At 49.0% G+C, this 25,418-nt stretch overlaps 1 long non-coding RNA gene across 1 annotated transcript; it reads left to right on the top strand.

Annotated features, from left to right (window-relative positions):
• Positions 1 to 9,010: 9,010 nt before the first annotated feature.
• LOC137335680 (uncharacterized) lies at positions 9,011 to 20,627 on the top strand. The gene is made up of 3 exons (XR_010966476.1): positions 9,011 to 9,153; positions 14,504 to 14,636; positions 20,363 to 20,627. It is a non-coding gene; the product is annotated as an uncharacterized lncRNA (long non-coding RNA).
• Positions 20,628 to 25,418: the final 4,791 nt, after the last annotated feature.

Genomic DNA, 25,418 nt, shown 5'->3' with positions numbered 1-25,418 from the left:
TCTTCAGTGTATTTCACTCCATGTCCAACACTGTGAGGCCTCCCCTGGTCTATCAGCTTCCTGTGTTTATAAACACTTCAGTGTATTTCACTCTGTGTCCAACACTGTGAGGCCTCACATGGTCGATCAGCTTTCTGTGTTTATAAACACTTCAGTGCATTTCACTCCATGTCCAACACGATGAGGCCTCCCCTGGTTGACCAGCTCCTGTGCTTCTAAACTCTTCAGTGTATTTCACTCTGTCTCCAACACTGTGAGGCCTCCCCTGGTGTATCAGCTTCCTGTGTTTATAAACACTTCAGTGTATTTCACACCGTGTCCAACACTGTGAGGCCTCCCATGGTGGACCAGCTTCCTGTGTTAAAAACACTTCAGTATATTTCACCCTGTGTCCAACAATGTGAGGCCTCCCCTGGTGTATCAGCTTCCTGTGTTTATAAACACTTCAGTGTATTTCACCCTGTGTCCAAAACTGTGAGGCCTCCCATGGTCGATCAGCTTTCTGTGTTCATAAACACTTCAGTGTATTTCACTCTGTGTCCATCAATGTGAGGCCTCCCATGGTCTATCAGCTTCCTGTGTTTATAAACACTTCAGTGTATTTCACTCTGTGTCCAACACTGTGAGGCCTCCCCTGGTGTATCAGCTTCCTGTGTTTATAAACACTTCAATGTATTTCACTCCATGTCCAACACTGTGAGGCCTCCCCTGGTGTATCAGCTTCCTGTGTTTAGAAACACTTCAGTGTATTTCACACCGTGTCGAACACTGTGAGGCCTCCCCTGGTGTATCAGCTTTCAGTGTTTATAAACACTTCAGTGTATTTTACTTTATGTCCAACACTGTGAGGCCTCCCCTGGTGTATCAGCTCCTGTGTTTATACACAATTCAGTGTATTGCACTCTGTGTCCAACACTGTGAGGTCTCCCATGGTGTATCAGCTTCCTGTCTTTAGAAACACTTCAGTGTATTTCACCCCGTATCCAACACTGTGAGGCCTCCCCTGGTGTTTCAGCTTTCTGTGTTTATAAACACTTCAGTGTATTTCACTCCGTCTCCAACACTCTGAGGCCTCCCCTGGTGTATCAGCTTCCTGTGTTTATAAACACTTCAGTGTATTTCAGACTGTGTCCAACAATGTGAGGCCTCCCATGGGCTATCAGCTTTCTGTGTTTAAAAACACTTCAGTGTATTTCACCCTGTGTCCAACACTGTGAGGCCTCCCATGGTGGACCAGCTTCCTGTGTTAAAAACACTTCAGTGTATTTCACCCTGTGTCCAACACTGTGAGGCCTCCCCTGGTGTATCAGCTTCCTGTGTTTATAAACACTTCAGTATGTTTCACTCTGTGTCCAATACTGTGAGGCCTCCCCTGGTGTATCAGCTTCCTGTGTTTATAAACTCTTCAATGTATTTCACTCCATGTCCAACACTGTGAGGCCTCCCCTGGTCTATCAGCTTCCTGTGTTTATAAACACTTCAGTGTATTTCACCCTGTGTCCAACACTGTGAGGCCTCACATGGTCGATCAGCTTTCTGTGTTTATAAACACTTCAGTGCATTTCACTCCATCTCCAACACTGTGAGGCCTCCCCTGGTGTATCAGCTTCCTGTGTTTATAAACACTTCAGCATGTTTCACTCAGTGTCCAATACTGTGAGGCCTCCCATGGTCTATCAGCTTTCTGTGTTCATAAACACTTCAGTGTATTTCACTCTGTGTCCATCAATGTGAGGCCTCCCATGGTCTATCAGCTTCCTGTGTTTATAAACACTTCAGTGTATTTCACTCTGTGTCCAACACTGTGAGGCCTCCCCTGGTGTATCAGCTTCCTGTGTTTATAAACACTTCAGCATGTTTCACTCAGTGTCCAATACTGTGAGGCCTCCCATGGTCTATCAGCTTTCTGTGTTCATAAACACTTCAGTGTATTTCACTCTGTGTCCATCAATGTGAGGCCTCCCATGGTCTATCAGCTTCCTGTGTTTATAAACACTTCAGTGTATTTCACCCTGTGTCCAACACTGTGAGGCCTGGCATGGTCGATCAGCTTTCTGTGTTTATAAACACTTCAGTGCATTTCACTCCATCTCCAACACTGTGAGGCCTCCCCTGGTGTATCAGCTTCCTGAGTTTATAAACACTTCAGTGTATTTCACCCTGTGTCCAACGCTGTGAGGCCTCCCCTGGTGTATCAGCTTCCTGTGTTTATAAACACTTCAGTTTATTTCACCCTGTGTCCAACACTGTGAGGCCTCCCCTGGTGTATCAGCTCCTGTGTTTATAAACACTTCAGTGTATTTTACTTTATGTCCAACACTGTGAGGCCTCCCCTGGTGTATCAGCTCCTGTGTTTTTAAACACTTCAGTGCATTTCACTCCGTCTCCAACACTGTGAGGTCTCACCTGGTGTATCTGCTTCCTGTGTTTATAAACACTTCAGTGTATTTCACTCTGTGTCCAACACTGTGAGGCCTCCCCTGGTGTATCAGCTTCCTGTGTTAAAAAGCACTTCAGTGTGTTTCACTCTGTGTCCAACACTGTGAGGCCTCCCCTGGTCTATCAGCTTCCTGTGTTTATAAAAACTTCAGTGTATTTCACCTGGTGTCCAACACTGTGAGGCCTCCCATGGTCGATCAGCTTCCTGTGTTTATAAACACTTCAGTGTATTTCACCCTGTGTCCAACACTGTGAGGCCTCCCCTGGTGTATCAGCTTCCTGTGTTTAAAAACACTTCAGTGTATTTCACCCTGTGTCCAACACTGTGAGGCCTCCCCTGGTGTATCAGCTTCCTGTGTTTGCAAACACTTCAGTGTATTTCACTCCATGTCCAACACTGTGAGGCATCCCCTGGTCTATCAGCTTCCTGTGTTTAAAAACACTTCAGTGCATTTCACCCTGTGTCCAACACTGTGAGGCCTCCCATGGTGGGCCAGCTTCCTGTGTTAAAAACACTTCAGTGCATTTCACCCTGTGTCCAACACTGTGAGGCCTCCCATGGTCGATCAGCTTCCGGAGTTTATAAACACTTCAGTGTATTTCACTCCATGTCCAACACTGTGAGGCCTCCCCTGGTGTATCAGCTTCCTGTGTTTATAAACACTTCAGTGTATTTCACTCTGTCTCCAACACGGTGAGGCCTCCCATGGTGGATCAGCTTGCTGTGTTTATAAACTCTTCAGTGTATTTCACTCTGTGTCCAACACTGTGAGGCCTCCCATGGTTGACCAGCTCCTGTGTTTATAAACACTTCAGTGTATTTCACTCCATGTCCAACACTATGAGGCCTCCCCTGGTTGACCAGCTCCTGTGTTTATAAACACTTCAGTGTATTTCACTCTGTGTGCAACACTGTGAGGCCTCCCCTGGTGTATCAGCTTCCTGTGCTTCTAAACTCTTCAGTGTATTTCACTCTGTCTCCAACACTGTGAGGCCTACCCTGGTGTGCAAGCTTCCTGTGTTTATAAACACTTCAGTGTATTTCACTCTGTCTCCAACACTGTGAGGACTCCCATGGTCTATCAGCTCCTGTGTTTTTAAACACTTCAGTGTATTTCACTCCGTCTCCAACACTGTGAGGTCTCACCTGGTGGATCTGCTTCCTGTGTTTATAAACACTTCAGTGCATTTCACTCTGTGTGAAACACTGTGAGGCCTCCCATGGTGTATCAGCTCCTGTGTTTACAAACACTTCAGTGTATTTCACTTTGTGTCCAAAACTGTGAGGCCTCCCATGGTATATCAGCTGCTGTGTTTATAAACACTTCAGTGTATTTCACTCTGTTTGCAACAATGTGAGGCCTCCGCTGATGTATCTGCTTCCTGTGTCTTTCAACACTTCAGTGTGTTTCACTCCGTCTCCAACACTGTGAGGCCTCCCATGGTGTATCAGCTTCCTGTGTTTATAAACACTTCAGTGTATTTCACTCCATGTCCAACACTGTGAGGCCTCCCCTGGTGTATCATCTTCCTGTGTTTATAAACTCTTCAGTGTATTTCACTCCATTTCCATCACTGTGAGGCCTCCCCTGGCCTATCAGCTTTCTGTGTTTATAAACACTTCAGTGTATTTCACTCTGTCTCCAACACTGTGAGGCCTCCCCAAGTCTATCAGCTTCCTGTGTTGACAAGCACTTCAGAGTATTTCACTCTTTGTCCAACACTGTGAGGCCTCCCATGGTGTATCAGCTCCTGTGTTTATAAACACTTCACTGTATTTCATTCTGTGTCCAACACTGTGAGGCCTCCCCTGGTGTACAAGCTTTATGTGTTTATAAACACTTCAGTGTATTTCACTCTGTGTCCAACACTGTGAGGTCTCCCCTGGTGTACAAGCTTTATGTGTTTATAAACACTTCAGTGTATTTCACTCCGTCTCCAACACTCTGAGGCCACCCCTGGTGTATCAGCTCCTGCGTTTATGAACTCTTCAATGTATTTCACTCCATGTTGAACACTGTGAGGCCTCCCAGGTCGATCAGCTATCTGTGTTTATAAACACTTCAGTGTATTTCACTCCGTCTCCAACACTGTGAGGCCTCCCATGGTGTATCTGCTTCCTGTGTTTATAAACACTTCAGAGTATTTCACTCTGTCCAACACTGTGAGACCTCCCCTGGTGTATCAGCTTCCTGTGTTTATAAACTCTTCAGTGTATTTCACTCCATTTCCATCACTGTGAGGCCTCCCCTGGTCTATCAGCTTTCTGTGTTTATAAACTCTTCAGTGTATTTCACTCCGTCTCCAACACTGTGAGGCCTCCCCTGGTTTATCAGCTTCCTGTGTTTATGAACTCTTCAGTGTATTTCACTCCATGTCCAACACTGTGACGCTTCCCATGGTGTATCAGCTTCCTGTGTTTATAAACTCTTCAGTGTATTTCACTCTGTGTTCAACACTGTGAGGCCTCCCCTGGTCTATCAGCTTCCTGTGTTGATGAACTCTTCAGTGTATTTCACCCCGTGTCCAACACTGTGAGGCCTCCCCTGGTCTGTCAGCTTCCTGTGTTTATAAACACTTCAGTGTATTTCATAAGAACATAAGTAATAGGAGCAGGAGTAGGCCAATCGGCCCCTCGAGCCTGCTCTGCCATTCAATAAGATCATGGCTGATCTGATCCTAACCACAAATCTAAATTCATGTCCAATTTCCTGCCCGCTCCCCGTAACCCCTAATTCCCTTTGCTTCTGGGAAAGTCTCTCTGTTTTAAATTTATTTAATGATGTAGCTTCCACAGCTTCCTGGGGCAGAAAATTCCACAGACCTCCTACCCTCTGAGTGAAGAAGTTTCTCCTCATCTCAGTTTTGAAAGAGCAGCCCCTTATTCTAAGATTATGCCCCCTCGTTCTGGTTTCACCCATCCTTGGGAACATCCTTACTGTATGTTAGCTTCCTGTGTTTATAAATAATTCAGTGTGTTTAACACCATGTCCAAATCTGTGAGGTTTCCCCTGGAATGGGGTTGTGAGGTCTCCCCTGGTGCATCAGCTTCCTGTGTTTTTCAACACTTCAGTGCATTTCACTCTGTGTCCAACACTGTGAGGCCTCCCCTGGTCTATCAGTTCCTGTGTTTATAGACACTTCAGTGCATTTCACTCTGTCTCCAACACTGTGAGGTCTCCCCTGGTGTATCAGCTTTCTGTGTTTATAAACACTTCAGTGCATTTCACTCTGTCTCCAACACTGTGAGGTCTCCCCTGGTCTATCAGCTTCCTGTGTTTAGAAACACTTCAGTGCATTTCACTCTGTCTCCAACACTGTGAGGCCTCCCCTGGTCTATCAGTTCCTGTGTTTATAGACACTTCAGTGCATTTCACTCTGTCTCCAACACTGTGAGGTCTCCCATGGTGTATCAGCTCCTGTGTTTATAAACTCGTCAGTGTATTTCACTCTGTGTCCAACACTGTGAGGCCTCACTTGGTGTATCAGCTTTCTGTGTTTATAAACACTTCAGTGTATTTCACTCTGTGTCCAACACTGTGAGGCCTCCCTTGGTGTATCAGCTTTCTGTGTTTATAAACACTTCAGTGTATTTCACTCTGTGTCCAACACTGTGAGGCCTCACAAGGTGTATCAGCTTCCTGTGTTTATAAACACTTCAGTGTATTTCACTCTGTGTCCAACACTGTGAGGCCTCCCATGGTCCATCAGCTTCCTGTGTTTATAAACACTTCAGTGTATTTCACCCTGTGTCCAACACTGTCAGGCCTCACCTTGTGTATCAGCTTTCTGTGTTTATAACCTCTTCAGTGCATTTCACTCTTTCTCCAACACTGTGAGGCCTCCCATGGTCTATCAGCTGCTGTGTTTATAAACTCTTCAGTGTATTTCACTCCATCTCCAGCACTGTGAGGCCTCCCCTGGTCTATCAGCTTTCTGTGTTTATAAACTCTTCAGTGTATTTCACTCTTTCTCCAACACTGTGAGGCCTCCCCTGGTCTATCAGCTTCCTGTGTTTATAAACACTTCAGAGTATTTCACCCTGTGACCAACACTGTGACGCCTCTCATGGTGTATCAGCTCCTGTGTTTATCGACACTTCAGTGTATTTCACTCTTTGTCCAGCACTGTGAGGTCTCCCCTGGTGTATCAGCTTTCTCAGTTTATAAACACTTCAGTGTATTTCACTCCGTCTCCAATACTGTGAGGCCACCCCTGGTCAACTAGCTTTCTGTGTTTATAACCTCTTCAGTGCATTTCACTCTTTCTCGAACACTGTGAGGCCTCCCCTGGTCTATCAGCTTTCTGTGTTTATAGACTCTTCAGTGTATTTCACTCTTTCTCGAACACTGTGAGGCCTCTCATGGTCTATCAGCTGCTGTGTTTATAAACACTTCAGTGTATTTCACTCCGTCTCCAACACTGTGAGGTCTCCCCTGGTGTATCAGCTTTCTCAGTTTATAAACACTTCAGTGTATTTCACTCCGTCTCCAATACTGTGAGGCCACCCCTGGTCAACTAGCTTTCTGTGTTTATAAACACTTCAGTGCATTTCACTCTGTGTCCAACACTGTGAGGCCTCCCATGGTGTATCAGCTTCCTATGTTCATAAACTCTTCAGTGTATTTCACTCCATGTCCAACTCTGTGAGGCCTCCCATGGTGTATCAGCTCCTGTGTTCATAAACGCTTCAGTGTATTTCACTCTGTGTCCATCACTGTGAGGCCTCCCATGGTGTATCAGCTTTCTGTGTTTATAAACACTTCAGTGTATTTCACTCTGTGTCCATCACTGTGAGGCCTCCCCTGGTGTATCAGCTTCCTGTGTTTATAAACACTTCAGTGTATTTCACTCTGTGTCCATCACTGTGAGGCCTCCCATGGTGTATCAGCTTTCTGTGTTTATAAACACTTCAGTGTATTTCACTCTGTGTCCATCACTGTGAGGCCTCCCCTGGTGTATCAGCTTTCTGTGTTTATAAACACTTCAGTGTATTTCACTCTGTGTCCATCACTGTGAGGCCTCCCATGGTGTATCAGCTTTCTGTGTTTATAAACACTTCAGTGGATTTCACTCTGTGTCCATCACTGTGAGGCCTCCCCTGGTGTATCAGCTTCCTGTGTTTATAAACACTTCAGTGTATTTCACTCCATGTCCAACACTGTGAGGCCTCCCCTGGTGTATCAGCTTTCTGTGTTTATAAACACTTCAGTGTATTTCACTCCATGTCCAACACTGTGAGGCCTCCCCTGGTGTATCAGCTTCCTGTGTTTATAAACACTTCAGTGTATTTCACTCCATTTCCATCACTGTGAGGCCTCCCCTGGTCTATCAGCTTCCTGAGTTTATGAACTCTTCAGTGTATTTCACCCCGTGTCCAACACTGTGAGGCCTCCCCTGGTCTGTCAGCTTCCTGTGTTTATAAACACTTCAGTGTATTTCATAAGAACATAAGAAATAGGAGCAGGAGTAGGCCAATCGGCCCCTCGAGCCTGCTCCGCCATTCAATAAGATCATGGCTGATCTGATCCTAACCTCAAATTTAAATTCATGTCCAATTTCCTGCCCGCTCCCCGTAACCCCTAATTCCCTTTACTTCTAGGAAACTGTCTATTTCTGTTTTAAATTTATTTAATGATGTAGCTTCCACAGCTTCCTGGGGCAGCAAATTCCACAGACCTACCACCCTCTGAGTGAAGAAGTTTCTCCTCATCTCAGTTTTGAAAGAGCAGCCCCTTATTCTAAGATTATGCCCCCTCGTTCTGGTTTCACCCATCCTTGGGAACATCCTCACTGTATGTTAGCTTCCTGTGTTTATAAATAATTCAGTGTGTTTAACACCATGTCCAAATCTGTGAGGTTTCCCCTGGAATGGGGTTGTGAGGTCTCCCCTGGTGTGTTAGCTTACTGTGGTTATAAATAATTCAGTGTATTTCACTCCGTGTCCAGCAATGTGATGTCACCCCCGGTGCATCAGCTTTGTGTGTTTATAAACACTTCAGTGCATCTCACTCCGTGTCCAGCAATGTGAGGTCCCCCCTGGTGTGTCAGCTTCTTGTGTGTTTCCATTCTGTGTTCCCATTGTCCCATTGCTTGGTCCCTTGAATCGTGCGAGAATATGGTTTTAAGCCAAGTATTGACAATATCCCATCTCGCATAAAGCTCCCAAGCATCTCAGCAGGAGGGCTGATTTTACTTGGAGGTGGGGGAGGTGTGTTGGTGAGAGGTGAGGGACACAGTTGTGTCTCTTTGTGTGTGTGTGTGTGTGTGAATAAAGACAGTTTGAAAAAAACAGAACTATAATCCCCCAAATGTCAAGAGATGGCCTGTTTCTAGATGCTATAATGTCAGAAGGTGGTTTATACCGAAACAAGAGATGTGGTTGCTCAGGAATGGAGATTGGTAGGGCCGTGCGAGGGCCATGAGCGGGACTGTACCCAGATAAGAAGGACCGAAGCATTCCTCAGAGGAACATAACAGCTTGCAAACAGAGATAGAGGTCGAGGCCATTAGCGACGTTACATAAAAGAGCTTATCTTGAGTTGTTGAAGTGGGATTGGGAGAAGTTACGGCCGTGAGATAGGGGCAGGAATACTTATGTACAGAACTACACAGCCATATAATATAAAGATAGGGCATACTCCCTCCCAAAAGTTAGAGCTCTCAAGAGGGAACGGTCGGTCAGAAGTCCATTGCCGCAGGCACTCTGCAAAGGTCAGGTCTGATTTACCGGGTTTCACGCGGACAGATCGGGCTGTATTGATTGCTTGTCGTTAATGTAATCTTAGACTCGCAGGCAGTTACGGCACAGAAGGAGGCCGTTCGGCCCATCGTGTCCATGCTGGCCGAAAAGGAGCTATCCATCTTAATCCCTCTTTCCAGCACTTGGTCCATAGCCCTGTGGGTTTCGGCACTTCAGTTGCACATCCGAGTACTTTTTAAATGAGTTGAGGGTCTCTGCCTCTCCCGCCCTTTCAGGCAGTGAGTTCCAGACCCCACCACCCTCTGGGTGAAAACATTTCTCCTCAGCTCCCCTCAAATCCTTCTACCAATTACTTTAAATCTATGTCCCCTGGTCACTGACCTCTCTGCTAAGGGAAATAGGTCCTCCCTATCCACTCTATCTAGTCCCATCATAATTTTATACACCTCAATTAAATCTCCCCTCAGCCTCCTCTGTTCCAATGAAAACAACCCCAGCCTATCCAATCTTTCCTCATAGCTAAAATTCTCCAGCCCTGGCAACATCCTTGTAAATCTCCTCTGCACCCTCTCTAGTGCAATCACATCTTTCCTGTAATGTGGTGACCAGAACTGTACACAGGACTCAAGCTGTGGCCTAACCAGTGTTTTATCCAGTTCCAGCATAACCTCCCTGCTCTTATATTCTATGCCTCGGCTAATAAAGGAAAGTATCCCATATGCCTTTTTAACCACCTTATCTCCCTGTCCTGCTACCTTCAGGGATCTGTAGACATGCTCTCCAAGGTCCCTCTGTTCCTCTACACCTCTCAGTATCCTCCCATTTATTGTGTATTCCCTTGCCTTGTTTGCCCTCCCCGAATGCATTACCTCACACTTCTCCCGATTGAATTCCATTTGCCACTTTTCTGCCCACCTGACCAGTCCATTGATATCTTCCCGCAGTCTACAGCTTTCCTCCTCACTATCAACCACACGGCCAATTTTTGTATCATCTGCAAACTTCTCGATCATACCCCTTACATTTAAGTCTAAATAATTGATATATACCACAAAAAGCAAGGGACCCAGTACTGAGCCCTGTGGAACCCCACTGGAAACAGCCTTCCAGTCACATAAACACCCCTCGACCATTACCCTTTGCTTCCTGCCACTGAGCCAATTTTGGATCCAACTAGCCACTTTCTCTTGGATCTCATGGGCTTTTACTTTTCTGACCAATCTGCCATGTGAGACCTTGTCAAAAGCCTTGGTAAAATCCATGTAGACTACATCAAACGTGTTACCCTCATCGACCCTCCTTGTTACCGCCACAAAAAATTCAATCAAGTTAGTCAGACACGACCTTCCCTTAACAAATCCATGCTGACTGTCCTTGATTAACCCGTGCCTGTCTAAATGACGATTTATGCTGTCCCTCAGAATCGATTCCAATAATTTGCTCACCACCGAGGTTAGACTGACTGGCCTATAATTACTCGGTCTATCTCTTTCTCCCTTTTTAAACAACGGTACAACGTTAGCAGTCCTCCAATCCTCCGGCACCATGCCTGTAGCCAGGGAGGATTGGAAAATGATGGTCAGAGCCTCCGCTATTTCCTCCCTTGCTTCTTTTAACAGCCTGGGATACATTTCATCCGGGCCTGGCGATTTATCTACTTTCAAAGATGCTAAACCCCTTAATACTTCCTCTCTCACCATGTTTATCACATCCAATATTTCACACTCCTCCTCCTTAACTACAATCTCTGCATTGTCCTCCTCTTTTGTGAAGACAGACGCAAAGTACTCATTAAGAACCATCCCCACATCTTCCGCCTGCACACACAGGTTACCTTTTTGGTCTCTAATAGGCCCTACTCTTTCCTTAGTTATCCTATTTTGGGGTTTTCCTTGATTTTACTTGCCAGTACTTTTTCTTGCCCTCTCTTTGCTTTCCTAATCTTCTTTTTAATTTCACCCTGCATTTTCTATACTCCTCTCGGCTTTCTGCAGTATTTAGCTCTCGGTGTCTGACATAAGCTTCCCTTTTTTGCCTTATCTTACCCTGAATGCTCCTTGTCATCCAGGGGGCTGTAGATTTGGCAGCCCCACCCTTTATCTTTGTGGGTACATTGTGGTTGATCTGTAGACAGTTGTATTACGACTAGAATACCATTGAATGTAATGTTGCAGACAACTATAGTGCAATGCTGTTGTAAGTCAATCTATTAAATCTTGCTATTTTATAACCACTCGAGCTAGAATAAAACGGAAGTTATTGTTGAAGGATTAACAACCCATAATTGCGACAGTAACAGGAAAATCCGCTAACAGATTGGATCTTTATTTGTTCCCTTTGGTCTGGTCTCAATTTCACTGCTGGATCCTCCACTTTGCCATTGAATGTGACAGGACAAGTTGATAAGGCTGTAATGAAAAGGGATTCTGGGCTTTATAAATAGTGGCATAGAGTGCAAAAGCAAGGAAGTTATGCTGAACATTTATAAATCACTGGTTAGGCCTCAGCTGGAGTATTGTGTCCAATCCTGGGCGATAAGTTTTAGGAAGGATGTCAAAGCCTTAGAGAGGGTGCAGAGGAGATTACATATCAAAGTTTGCAGATGATACAAAGATGGGAGGGAAAGTAGAGAGTGAGGAGGACATTAAAAACCTACAAGGGGATATAGACAGGCTGGGTGAGTGGGCGGAGATTTGGCAGATGCAATACAATATTGGAAAATGTGAGATTATGCACTTTGGCAGGAAAAATCAGAGAGCAAGTTATTATCTTAATGGCGAGAAACTGGAAAGTACTGCAGTACAAAGGGATCCGGGGGTCCTAGTGCAAGAAAATCAAAAAGTTAGTCTGCAGGTGCAGCAGGTGATCAAGAAGGCCAACGGAATGTTGGCTTTTATTGCTCGGGGGATAGAATATAAAAACAGGGAGGTATTGCTGCAGTTATATAAGGTATTGGTGAGACCGCACCTGGAATACTGCATAAAGTTTTGGTCTCCATACTTAAGAAAAGACATACTTGCTCTCGAGGCAGTACAAAGAAGGTTCACTCGGTTAATCCCGGGGATGAGGGGGCAGACGTATGAGGAGAGGTTGAGTAGATTGGGACTCTACTCATTGGAGTTCAGAAGAATGAGAGGCGATCTTATTGAAACATATAAGATTGTGAAGGGGCTTGATCGGGTGGATGCGGTAAGGATGTTCACAAGGATGTGTGAAACTAGAACTAGGGGGCATAATCTTAGAATAAGGGGCTGCTCTTTGAAAACTGAGATGAGGAGAAACTTCTTCACTCAGAGGGTAGTAGGTCTGTGGAATTTGCTGCCCCAGGAAGCTGTGGAAGCAACATCATTAAATAAATTTAAAACAGAAATAGACAGTTTCCTAGAAGTAAAGGGAATTAGGGGTTACGGGGAGCGGGCAGGAAATTGGACGTGAATTTAGATTTGAGGTTAGGATCAGATCAGCCATGATCTTATTGAATGGCGGAGCAGGCTCGAGGGGCCGATTGGCCTACTCCTGCTCCTATTTCTTATGTTCTTATTTACTAGAATGGTACCATGGATGAGGGACTTCAGTTATGTAGCGAAAATGGAGAAACTGGAGATGTTCTTCTTTAGAATACAGAAGATTCAGGGGAGATTTAATAGAGGCATTCAAAATTTTGATTGCTTTTGATAGAGTAAATAAGGAGAAACTGTACCCAGTGTCAGGAGGGTCGGTAACCAGAGGACTCAGATTTAAGATAATTGGCAAAAAAACCAGATGGGAGATGAGGAGAATTTTTTTAATGCACAGAGCTGTTATGATTTAGAATGCACTGCCTGAAAGGGCGGTGGAGGCAGATTCAATTGTAACTTTCAAAAAGGAATTGGATAAATACTTGAAGGAGCAAAATTTGCAAGGCTATGGGAAAGAGAAGGGGAGTGGGACTAATAGGATAGCTCTTACAAAGAGCCGGCACAGGCACGATGGGCCAAATGGCCTTCTCTGTGCTGTAAGATTCTAAGAACTTAAGAAATAGGAGCAGGAGTAGGCCATTCGGCCCCTTCGAGCCTGCTCCGCCATTCAATAAGATCATGGCTGATCTTCTACCTCAACTCCACTTTCTCGTCCGATCCCCATATCCCTTGATTCCCTTAGTGTCCAAAAGTCTATCGATCTCAGTCTTGAATATACTCCTGATGTGGAGATGCCGGTGATGGACTGGGGTGGACAAATGTAAGGAATCTTACAACACCAGGTTATAGTCCAACAGTTTTATTTGAAAATCACAAGCTTTCGGAGGCTTTCTCCTTCGTCAGGTGAGGAAGGAGAAAGCCTCCGAAAGCTTGTGATTTTCAAATAAAACTGTTGGACTATAACCTGGTGTTGTAAGATTCCTTACATTTGAATATACTCAACGACTGAGCATCCACAGCCCTCTGGGGTAGAGAATTCTAGCAGGACAATTATATTTTCTGATTAAGTTTCGCAGCCAGAATTCAGCCTGAATCTGCAGTGAATTCCAGGCCGCACTCTTTGAACACGCAAACTTTTTTTGGTCATTCATTTTCGGGATATGGACGTCGTTGGCATGGCCATCATTTATTGCCCATCCCTAGCTGCACTCGATGGCGTCCTTTGCGCTGTGCGATTGACGCAAGCATTTCAACGATATGAAGAGGAGATCGCAGTTGGAGACGCTCTTAAGCGTCAGTTCAATTTTGTCGCATGTCTCCACTTCCTTGTCCATTAATTAATGGTGCGGTGGGACAAAGCAGCTAAGGGCCAGAGGCAGAAAATCTCTCGGTGAGGATGTTGGCTGAGGACGAGTTAGGACTTGGCTGTGATGTTACCTTCAATTGTTCAAGCCAATTGGTGAAGTACTGGAGCATAACTTGGGATGGTGGGGTTTTAATCCCGCCCGGGGGTGGGGGGCAACGCCATCAGGAAAGGAGAGGAAAAAAATGAGCAGATGGTGAGAGTAATATGAATTTATAAGAGTTGGGGTGTAGGGAGGAGGAATTGTATGCTTGAGGATATATTCGAAGCTGTGGAGGAACAACAGAGGAAAGAATGTTCTATAGATACTCTCCGCTGCTCCAAAAGCGCATCTCCACGTCTCAAATCTCAATCTGATCCAAGGAAACTGCCTCTCCGCACAGAGCTGCAATTGTAAGGAGTCGTACAACACCAGGTTATAGTCCAACAGCTTTATTTGAAATCACAAGCTTTCGGAGCTTTGCTCCTTCGTCAGGTGAAGTGAAGAGTTACATAAAGGCACAGCATATATAGTCAGAGAACAATGCCTGGTGATTACAGATAATCTTTCTAACTGCCCGTTATCACAGTCCTTTTGGGATATTGTCTGCTTTCTTGCAGCTCTGTAGAAACTTGATGTCTGTGTCGATATGCGCGATCTTCTTGGAGATCCTCTCCACTGTGAGCCGGCAGTTTGTGGTGTCGATAGTAGCCATGATGTGGAGATGCCGGTGATGGACTGGGGTGGACAAATGTAAGGAGTCTTACAACACCAGGTTATAGTCCAACAGCTTTATTTGAAAATCACAAGCTTTCGGAGCTTTGCTCCTTCGTCAGGTGAAGTGAAGAGTTACATAAAGGCACAGTATATATAGTCAGAGAACAATGCCTGGTGATTACAATCCTATAACGAGGGGGCATAGATTTAAGGTGAGAGGGGAGAGATACAAAAGGGTCCAGAGGGGCAATTTTTTCACTCAAAGGGTGGTGAGTGTCTGGAACGAGCTGCCAGAGGCAGTAGTAGAGGCGGGTACAATTTTGTCTTTTAAAAAGCATTTGGACAGTTACATGGGTAAGATGGGTATCGAGGGATATGGGCCAAGTGCAGGCAATTGGGACTAGCTTAGTGGTATAAACTGGGCGACATGGACATGTTGGGCCGAAGGGCCTGTTTCCATGTTGTAAACTTCTATGATTCTATGATTGCAGATAATCTTTCTAACTGCCCGTTATCACAGTCCTTTCAGGATCTTGTCTGCTTTCTTGCAGATCGCGCATATCGACACAGACATCAAATTTCTACAGAGCTGCAAGGAAGCAGACAAGATCCCGAAAGGTCTGTGATAAAGGGCAGTTAGAAAGATTATCTGTAATCACCAGGCATTGTTCTCTGACTATATATGCTGTGATGTGGAGATGCCGGTGATGGACTGGGATGGACAAATGTAAGGAATCTTACAACACCAGGTTATAGTCCAACAATTTTATTTTCAAATCACAAGCTTTCGGAGATTATCTCCTTCGTCAGGTGAGTGAGTGAATGAGAGGTTCTCAAATCGCATATCTTATTGGGACACCATCACACCAATCAAAGGTGTCGTTGGTGTTCAGACAGGTTAGCCACGGAAAACAGTAGGTCCCAGTATGATGAATACACAATGTGTCAAATTACACAGACAGAGAGAAAGAGACCCGAAAGGCAGAGAGAGAGAAAGAGAATTTCCAGTTGTATTAAAAACAGATAACTCTTTTTTCGCTGGTGGGGTTACGTGTAGCGTGACATGAACCCAAGATCCCGGTTGAGGCCGTCCTCATGGGTGCAGAACTTGGCTTTCAATTTCTGCTCGACGATTTTGCGTTGTCGTGTGTCTCGAAGGCCGCCTTGGAGAATGCTTACCCAAAGATCGGTGGCTGAATGTCCAGGCTGAATATACGCTGTGCCTTTATGTAACTCTTCACTTCACCTGACGAAGGAGCAAAGCTTGTGATTTTCAAATAAAGCTGTTGGACTATAACCTGGTGTTGTGCGGCTCCTTACAATTGTCCACCCCAGTCCATCACCGGCCTCTCCGCTCGGAGCTGCAATGGCGGCGGTGCGTTCCCAGAGTGCCCCGCGCGGCGGACAGCCCCCTATCGATACCAGAGGAGCCCAGTGCGCCGGCGCGGGAGAGGCTGGTCGTTGGGCGGAGGGAGCGGGGCTGCAGCAGGTAAGAGGGGGCGGGTTAATAAACAAACCCCGAGTGCGGCCCCAGGCCCCAGCATAAAACAGACAACATTTTATCCCCCCCTCACTACCCGGCGGTTTCCGGTTTCTCGGCGCGTGCGCGGTCCCCCAAGCAGCGACAGATAGAGGGGTTTCTGAAGCACAGGGGGTTGTGGGTATTTTGGCGGCCATTAGCGAACGATTCTCGGTTAGTCTTTGGAGTTCCGAATCAACATCAGTGCAGATAGAGTCAGGTGGGCTCTGTAATGGGCGGGGAGGATCGGGTGGGCTCTGTAATGGGCGGGGAGGATCGGGTGGGCTCTGTAATGGGCGGGGAGGATCTGGTGGGCTCTGTAATGGGCGGGGAGGATCGGGTGGGCTCTGTAATGGGCGGGGAGGATCGGGTGGGCTCTGTAATGGGCGGGGAGGATCGGGTGGGCTCGGTAATGGGCGGGGAGGATCGGGTGGGCTCTGTAATGGGCGGGGAGGATCGGGTGGGCTCTGTAATGGGCGGGGAGGATCGGGTGGGCTCTGTAATGGGCGGGGAGGATCTGGTGGGCTCTGTAATGGGCGGGGAGGATCGGGTGGGCTCTGTAATGGGCGGGGAGGATCGGGTGGGCTCTGTAATGGGCGGGGAGGATCGGGTGGGCTCTGTAATGGGCGGGGAGGATCGGGTGGGCTCTGTAATGGGCGGGGAGGATCGGGTGGGCTCTGTAATGGGCGGGGAGGATCGGGTGGGCTCTGTAATGGGCGGGGAGGATCGGGTGGGCTCTGTAATGGGCGGGGAGGATCGGGTGGGCTCTGTAATGGGCGGGGAGGATCGGGTGGGCTCTGTAATGGGCGGGGAGGATCGGGTGGGCTCTGTAATGGGCGGGGAGGATCTGGTGGGCTCGGTAATGGGCGGGGAGGATCGGGTGGGCTCGGTAATGGGCGGGGAGGATCGGGTGGGCTCGGTAATGGGCGGGGAGGATCGGGTGGGCTCGGTAATGGGCGGGGAGGATCGGGTGGGCTCTGTAATGGGCGGGGAGGATCGGGTGGGCTCTGTAATGGGCGGGGAGGATCGGGTGGGCTCTGTAATGGGCGGGGAGGATCGGGTGGGCTCTGTAATGGGCGGGGAGGATCGGGTGGGCTCTGTAATGGGCGGGGAGGATCGGGTGGGCTCGGTAATGGGCGGGGAGGATCGGGTGGGCTCTGTAATGGGCGGGGAGGATCTGGTGGGCTCTGTAATGGGCGGGGAGGATCTGGTGGGCTCTGTAATGGGCGGGGAGGATCGGGTGGGCTCTGTAATGGGCGGGGAGGATCGGGTGGGCTCTGTAATGGGCGGGGAGGATCGGGTGGGCTCTGTAATGGGCGGGGAGGATCGGGTGGGCTCTGTAATGGGCGGGGAGGATCGGGTGGGCTCTGTAATGGGCGGGGAGGATCGGGTGGGCTCGGTAATGGGCGGGGAGGATCGGGTGGGCTCTGTAATGGGCGGGGAGGATCTGGTGGGCTCTGTAATGGGCGGGGAGGATCGGGTGGGCTCTGTAATGGGCGGGGAGGATCTGGTGGGCTCTGTAATGGGCGGGGAGGATCTGGTGGGCTCTGTAATGGGCGGGGAGGATCGGGTGGGCTCTGTAATGGGCGGGGAGGATCGGGTGGGCTCTGTAATGGGCGGGGAGGATCGGGTGGGCTCTGTAATGGGCGGGGAGGATCGGGTGGGCTCTGTAATGGGCGGGGAGGATCGGGTGGGCTCTGTAATGGGCGGGGAGGATCGGGTGGGCTCTGTAATGGGCGGGGAGGATCGGGTGGGCTCTGTAATGGGCGGGGAGGATCGGGTGGGCTCTGTAATGGGCGGGGAGGATCGGGTGGGCTCTGTAATGGGCGGGGAGGATCTGGTGGGCTCTGTAATGGGCGGGGAGGATCGGGTGGGCTCGGTAATGGGCGGGGAGGATCGGGTGGGCTCGGTAATGGGCGGGGAGGATCGGGTGGGCTCGGTAATGGGCGGGGAGGATCGGGTGGGCTCGGTAATGGGCGGGGAGGATCGGGTGGGCTCTGTAATGGGCGGGGAGGATCGGGTGCGCTCTGTAATGGGCGGGGAGGATCGGGTGGGCTCTGTAATGGGCGGGGAGGATCGGGTGGGCTCTGTAATGGGCGGGGAGGATCGGGTGGGCTCTGTAATGGGCGGGGAGGATCGGGTGGGCTCTGTAATGGGCGGGGAGGATCGGGTGGGCTCTGTAATGGGCGGGGAGGATCGGGTGGGCTCTGTAATGGGCGGGGAGGATCGGGTGGGCTCTGTAATGGGCGGGGAGGATCGGGTGGGCTCTGTAATGGGCGGGGAGGATCGGGTGGGCTCTGTAATGGGCGGGGAGGATCGGGTGGGCTCTGTAATGGGCGGGGAGGATCGGGTGGGCTCTGTAATCGGCGGGGAGGATCGGGTGGGCTCTGTAATGGGCGGGGAGGATCGGGTGGGCTCTGTAATGGGCGGGGAGGATCTGGTGGGCTCTGTAATGGGCGGGGAGGATCGGGTGGGCTCTGTAATGGGCGGGGAGGATCTGGTGGGCTCTGTAATGGGCGGGGAGGATCGGGTGGGCTCTGTAATGGGCGGGGAGGATCTGGTGGGCTCTGTAATGGGCGGGGAGGATCGGGTGGGCTCTGTAATGGGCGGGGAGGATCTGGTGGGCTCTGTAATGGGCGGGGAGGATCGGGTGGGCTCTGTAATGGGCGGGGAGGATCGGGTGGGCTCGGTAATGGGCGGGGAGGATCGGGTGGGTTCGGTAATGGGCGGGGAGGATCGGGTGGGCTCTGTAATGGGCGGGGAGGATCGGGTGGGCTCTGTAATGGGCGGGGAGGATCTGGTGGGCTCTGTAATGGGCGGGGAGGATCGGGTGGGCTCTGTAATGGGCGGGGAGGATCGGGTGGGCTCTGTAATGGGCGGGGAGGATCGGGTGGGCTCTGTAATGGGCGGGGACGATCGGGTGGGCTCTGTAATGGGCGGGGAGGATCGGGTGGGCTCTGTAATGGGCGGGGAGGATCGGGTGGGCTCTGTAATGGGCGGGGAGGATCGGGTGGGTTCGGTAATGGGCGGGGAGGATCGGGTGGGTTCGGTAATGGGCGGGGTGGATCGGGTGGGTTCGGTAATGGGCGGGGAGGATCGGGTGGGCTCGGTAATGGGCGGGGAGGATCGGGTGGGCTCGGTAATGGGCGGGGAGGATCGGGTGGGCTCTGTAATGGGCGGGGAGGATCGGGTGGGCTCGGTAATGGGCGGGGAGGATCGGGTGGGCTCGGTAATGGGCGGGGAGGATCGGGTGGGCTCTGTAATGGGCGGGGAGGATCGGGTGGGCTCGGTAATGGGCGGGGAGGATCAGGTGGGCTCGGTAATGGGCGGGGAGAATCAGGTGGGCTCGGTAATGGGCGGGGAGAATCAGGTGGGCTCTATTGTGGGGAGAGGGGGTAGGGGACGATTAGGCGGGCTCTGTGGGGGGGGGCAGACTCTGTGGGGGGATGGGCGGGTTCTGTCTGGGCAGGGGGTGACCGGCATGTGGACTGTGGTGACAGATCTCTTGACCACAATCGGTGCCTCCTGTACTTGGTGAAATGATTGTAAACCTCTTTATTTTGGGATAATGGAAGCGACTGGGATGGACACAGGGCGATGGGGGGAGAGCTTGATTTTTGTGATTTCAGCCCGTCCCAAACCTCTGACTTTTCTTAAAGGTCTGTTAAACTCCCTTGTTTCATTTTGAAACATTTCAGAATTTTTGCATCGACTGAGGAAAGATTTGTCTAAAGGTTTTAACAGTTTTCATGTACAGAGCAGGAATGTCCCAGGTTTAGTTCACAGCCTGTCCTGAGTTAGCTGATTTCAGTTGGAGCAATACAACTAGACTTAGTGCCACTGGGCTAAATCAGAGGGAAAAATCCACCGGGCCTCCTACTGTCGATGGTGATCCAGTGACCCTGGAATCGGGTGAGAATACCATCAGGGAACTCCGCACACTCAAGCTCAAAGCTCACACACTTGGGCAGCTTACTGGAGGCAGCTAGTGACTGGAAGTGAACCACAGTCTGAGTCAGCACTTTAAGGGAAGGAAGAGGGAGTATTTTGACATGAGGGAAATATTCAGCGGGTGATGAATCTCAAAGAATGAGCAGCAGAGAGGGGGAGGAGAGTGTGGCTCGGGGGATTTACAGCTTTGGGGGAACAAGAGAGGAAAGAATGTTCTATAGACACTAGAATTGTCTGTTCTGAATTTCGATCCTGTATTTACAGTGATGACTTTTGTAAACTCCTTTTCCAGGGTGTTAGAAGGGGAGGATTTACAGACGGGAAACTCAAACCAAAGATCACGTCAAGATCTGACAGAGTCATTTGATTCATCAGGACTTGAATATCATCGGCCTTTGAATGTGGAAGGAGAAATGTTCGTCTGTTCTGTCTGTGGGAGAAGATTTCAAACATCAGTGTGAGTGGGAAATCACCGAGACACACACACCCGAGTGAGAGTGTTCCAGTGCACTGACTGTGGAAAGAGCTTTAACCAGTTACACAGCCTGAAAAAACATCACACCATTCACAGCGGGGAGAAACCGTACACGTGTTCTGTGTGTGGACGAGGCTTCAACTGATCGTCAAACCTGGAGAGAGACAAGGACACCCGGACCACGGAGAAACCGTGGAAATGTGGGGACTGTGGGAAGGGATTCAGTTCCCCGTCACAGCTGGAAACTCATCGACGCAGTCACACCGGGGAGAGGCCGTTCACCTGCTCCGTGTGTGGGAAGGGATTCACTTGTTTATCCCACTTGCTGACGCACCAGCGAGTTCACACTGAGGAGAAGCCGTACACCTGCCCCGTGTGTGGGAAGGGATTCACTCAGTCGTCCCACCTGCTGAGACACCAGCGAGTTCACACCGACGAGAGGCCGTTTAAATGCTCCGACTGTGGGAACAGCTTTAAAAGTTCCGAGGGACTCCTTAAACACCAGCGAGTTCACACTGACGAGAGACCGTTCAGTTGCTCTCACTGTGGGAAGAGGTTCAAGGTGTCATATAACCTCACCGCACACCAGCGAGTTCACACTGACGAGAGGCCGTTCAGTTGCTCTCACTGTGGGAAGAGGTTCACTCTGTCATCCAACCTCACTGCACACCAGCTGGTTCACACCGGGGAGAGGCCGTTCACCTGCTCCGTGTGCGGGAAGGGATTCACTCGGTCGTCCAACCTGCTGACACACCAGCGAGTTCACAAGTGACTGCAGGGGTTGGATTCCGCTGTTAATCCCATCCAGGACTGAACCATGTTCATTCTGACAATTGGGCTTTGATTCTGCTGATGTTAATAACCCCGATAACTGGGCTAGAGTTTAATATTTTGATATCTGTTTAATAAATCAGCTTTGTTTCAAACACAGAGTGTTGAGATTTGAGTCCAAGATAAGAGGAGATTAATTGATGTCATGTTTCAGACTGTTCCATTTTCTCCTTTCTTACTCTAGATTATTTCAGTTCTCGTACCTTCAATTACTCTCATGGCCAAGTCCCAGCTCCCCAGACCTTCCAGAGTGTCTCTCCCAGCCTTGGGATCCAGGGATGTGTCGGTAACAGGAGTGTGATGGAATACTCTCCGCTTGCTTGGATGAGTGCAGCTCCAACAACACTCAAGTGGCTCGACACCATCCAAGATAAAGCAGCCCGCTTGATTGGCACCCTATCCACCACCCTAAACATTCACCCCCTTCACCACCGGCGCACTGTGGCTGCAGTGTGTACCATCCACAGGATGCACTGCAGCAACTCGCCAAGGCTTCTTCGACAGCACCTCCCAAACCCGCGACCTCTACCACCTAGAAGGACAAGGGCAGCAGGCACATGGGAACAACACCACCTGCACGTTTCCCTCCAAGTCACACACCATCCCGACTTGGAAATATATCGGCCGTTCCTTCATCGTCGCTGGGTCAAAATCCTGGAACTCCCTTCCTAACAGCACTGTGGGAGAACCTTCACCACACGGACTGCAGCGGTTCAAGAAGGCGGCTCACCACCACCTTCTCAAGGGGCAATTAGGGATGGGCAATAAATGCCGGCCTCGCCAGCGACGCCCACATCCCATGAACGAATAAAAAAAAAACACAAAGCCCAGTCTGTGAATCACTTTCAGCGACTGGACTTGGCCTGTGTCCCACAGCATCTCTCTCACCTTCGATGTGTGAATAGAGAAACACTGTCTTAAATTTAAATCCACTCAACAAATGTATTTAAGAAAAGATAAACAAGTAAACACGTCATAGCTCAATAATCCAGCTCTATATTCAAAGCAGTAAGTCTGTTATCTAACTCCTTGAGTGGACAAACTAAAGAAACATCCAAAATATAAAATGAATTCTTTCAAATCCTGACAGGTTCCTTCCTTATTGTAGAATTCCCCATCCCTGTGGGAGTCGATATCGGTCGAAAGCTGCTTCTTGGACATTTCTAACTGATTTTTCCCTTTCCGGAGTTTCAAGCTGAGCATTTCCTCAGAACATAAGAAATAGGAGCAGGAGTAGGCCATTCGGCCCCTCGAGCCTGCTCCACCTTTCAATCAGATCATGGCCGATCTTCGACCTCAACTCCACTTTCCCGCCCGATCCCCGTATCCCTTGATTTCCCCTCGAGTCCAAAAATATACTCAATGACTGAGCATCCACAGCCCTCTGAGGTAGAGAATTCCAAAGATTCACAACCCTCTGAATGAAGAAATTCCTCCTCTTCTCAGTCTTGAATGGCCGATCCCTTATCCTGAGACTATGCCCTCTAGTTCTAGACTCTCCAGCCAGGGGAAACAATCTCTCAGCCTCTATCCTGTCAAGCCCCTTCAGAATCTTATATTTCAATGAGATCACCTCTCATTCTTCTAAACTCCAGAGAGTATAGGCCCATTTTACTCAACCTCTTTCACAGACTCTCCAAGGAGACTCTTTGCTTTAAAAACAGCTCTCCCCTCTATATCCCAGAATCGAGTTAATGGGATTGTTATTAATATGTTTGATGGGACAGTGTAGAGGGAGCTTTACTCTGTATCTAACCCGTGCTGTACCTGCCCTGGGAGTGTTTGATGGGCAGTGTAGAGGGAGCTTTACTCTGTATCTAGCCTGTGCTGTACCTGCCCTGGGAGTGTTTGATGGGACAGTGTAGAGGGAGCTTTACTCTGTATCTAACCCGTGCTGTACCTGCCCTGGGAGTGTTTGATGGGACAGTGTAGAGGGAGCTTTACTCTGTATCTAACCCATGCTGTACCAGTCTGGAGAGTGTTTCATGCAGACACTCGATGCTCAAAATGCCCCATTCTCTGGCAGTGACAAACAGCACCTCGATGAGAATAACATTTAACCTAAAGATAAGATAAACCCATCAGTTTCTCCCCCGCACACAGATCTGGAAGGACAGTGAGAGTCCCTAACATTTTTGTACGGTGTGTTTGATATTTTATCCCTGGGACTGAGTCTTTTGGTGATGATTTGAATTTGATTCCCTCTAGTTACTGACTCACCGACTAGGAGAACTGGTTTTTCCTGATTTACCTGAACAAACTTTGAAAACACCCTCAGGCCCTCGTACCCTTCTTTGTTCTAATGAGAAGAGCCCCAGTTTCTCTCGTCTCTCCTCATAACTAAAGTCTCTCGTCCCTGGTATCATCTCAGTGAATCTCTTCTGCACCCTCTCCATGGCCTTGACATCCTTCCCAGTGGAAGATGCCCAAAACTTGACACAATATTCGAACTGCAGCCTAACCAATGATTTGGACAGTTTTACATGATCTCTGACCTTTTGTACTCTTGACCCCTATTTGTGAAACCTTGCGTTCCATGTGCTTTTTTAACCACTTTATTAACATGTCCTCACACTTTTAAAGATTTGTGCATCTGAACCCCTTGTAGGTTTTAGAGATAGTAACATAACATGGCTACAATACATTGACATAAAATGTCTGATATAATGAGTATTTTGGGAAAGAGGAGTTTAGTCTGAGTTCGAAACTCAAACAAGCCCTTCTCAGCAGACAGGTCGCCTTGGCAACACTGATAAGTCATTCCATTCCGCAGAATCACTGGTTAGAAACACTAATCCAAGGAATGTGCCCTTCTAAATCACAGATCAGAGAAGTTCCAGCTGTCTTTTCCTCCCTTCCTGCCTAAACCCAGCAGAGAAGACAAACGAGAGTCAGGTGACAGAGATGGATGACGACAGGGTATAAAAGTGAGGGGACACTGATGGAAGGGGGGCAGTGGGGACTGGAGACACCAGAGACCGAGCTCAGGGAGCCCGAGGTTCCATCCAGCGGGCTGACCTGGTGTTTTTTTTATTCGTTCATGGGATGTGGGCGTCGCTGGCGAGGCCGGCATTTATTGCCCATCCCTAATTGCCCTTGAGAAGGTGGTGGTGAGCCGCCTTCTTGAACCGCTGCAGTCCGTGTGGTGACGGTTCTCCCACAGTGCTGTTAGGAAGGGAGTTCCAGGATTTTGACCCAGCAACGATGAAGGGACGGCCGATATATTTCCGAGTCGGGATGGTGTGTGACTTGGAGGGGAACGTGCAGGTGGTGTTGTTCCCATGCGCCTGCTGCTCTTGTCCTTCTAGGTGGTAGAGGTCGCGGGTTTGGGAGGTGCTGTTGAAGAAGCCTTGGCGAGTTGCTGCAGTGCATCCTGTGGATGGTACACACTGCAGCCACAGTGCGCCGGTGGTGAAGGGAGTGAATGTTTAGGGTGGTGGATGAGGTGCCAATCAAGCAGGCTGCTTTGTCCTGGATGGTGTCGAGCTTCTTGAGTGTTGTTGGAGCTGCACTCATCCAGGCCAGTGGAGAGTATTCCATCACACTCCTGACTTGTGCCTTGTAGATGGTGGAAAGGCTTTGGGGAGTCAAGAGGTGAGTCACTCGCCGCAGAATACCCAGACTCTGACCTGCTCTCGTAGCCACAGTATTTATATGGCTGGTCCAGTTAAGTTTCTGGTCAATGGTGACCCCCAGGATGTTGATGGTGGGGGATTCGGCGATGGTAATGCCGTTGAATGTCAAGGGGAGGTGGTTAGACTCTCTCTTGTTGGAGATGGTAGTTGCCTGGCACTTATCTGGCGCGAATGTTACATGCCCAAGCCCGGATGTTGTCCAGGTCTTGCTGCATGCGGGCTCGGACTGCTTCATTATCTGAGGGGTTGCGAATGGAACTGAACACTGCGCAATCATATCCCCATTTCTGACCTTATGATGGAGGGAAGGTCATTGATGAAGCAGCTGAAGATGGTTGGGCCTAGGACACTGCCCTGAGGAACTCCTGCAGCAACGTCCTGGGGCATTGTAAGTTACTGTGGACATG

This window comes from Heptranchias perlo, chromosome 20 (assembly GCF_035084215.1).
Source record: "Heptranchias perlo isolate sHepPer1 chromosome 20, sHepPer1.hap1, whole genome shotgun sequence".
Lineage (NCBI taxonomy): Eukaryota > Metazoa > Chordata > Chondrichthyes > Hexanchiformes > Hexanchidae > Heptranchias > Heptranchias perlo.
The sequence above is the reverse complement of the archived record's forward strand: the minus strand, read 5'-3'. Positions and strand labels throughout refer to the sequence as shown.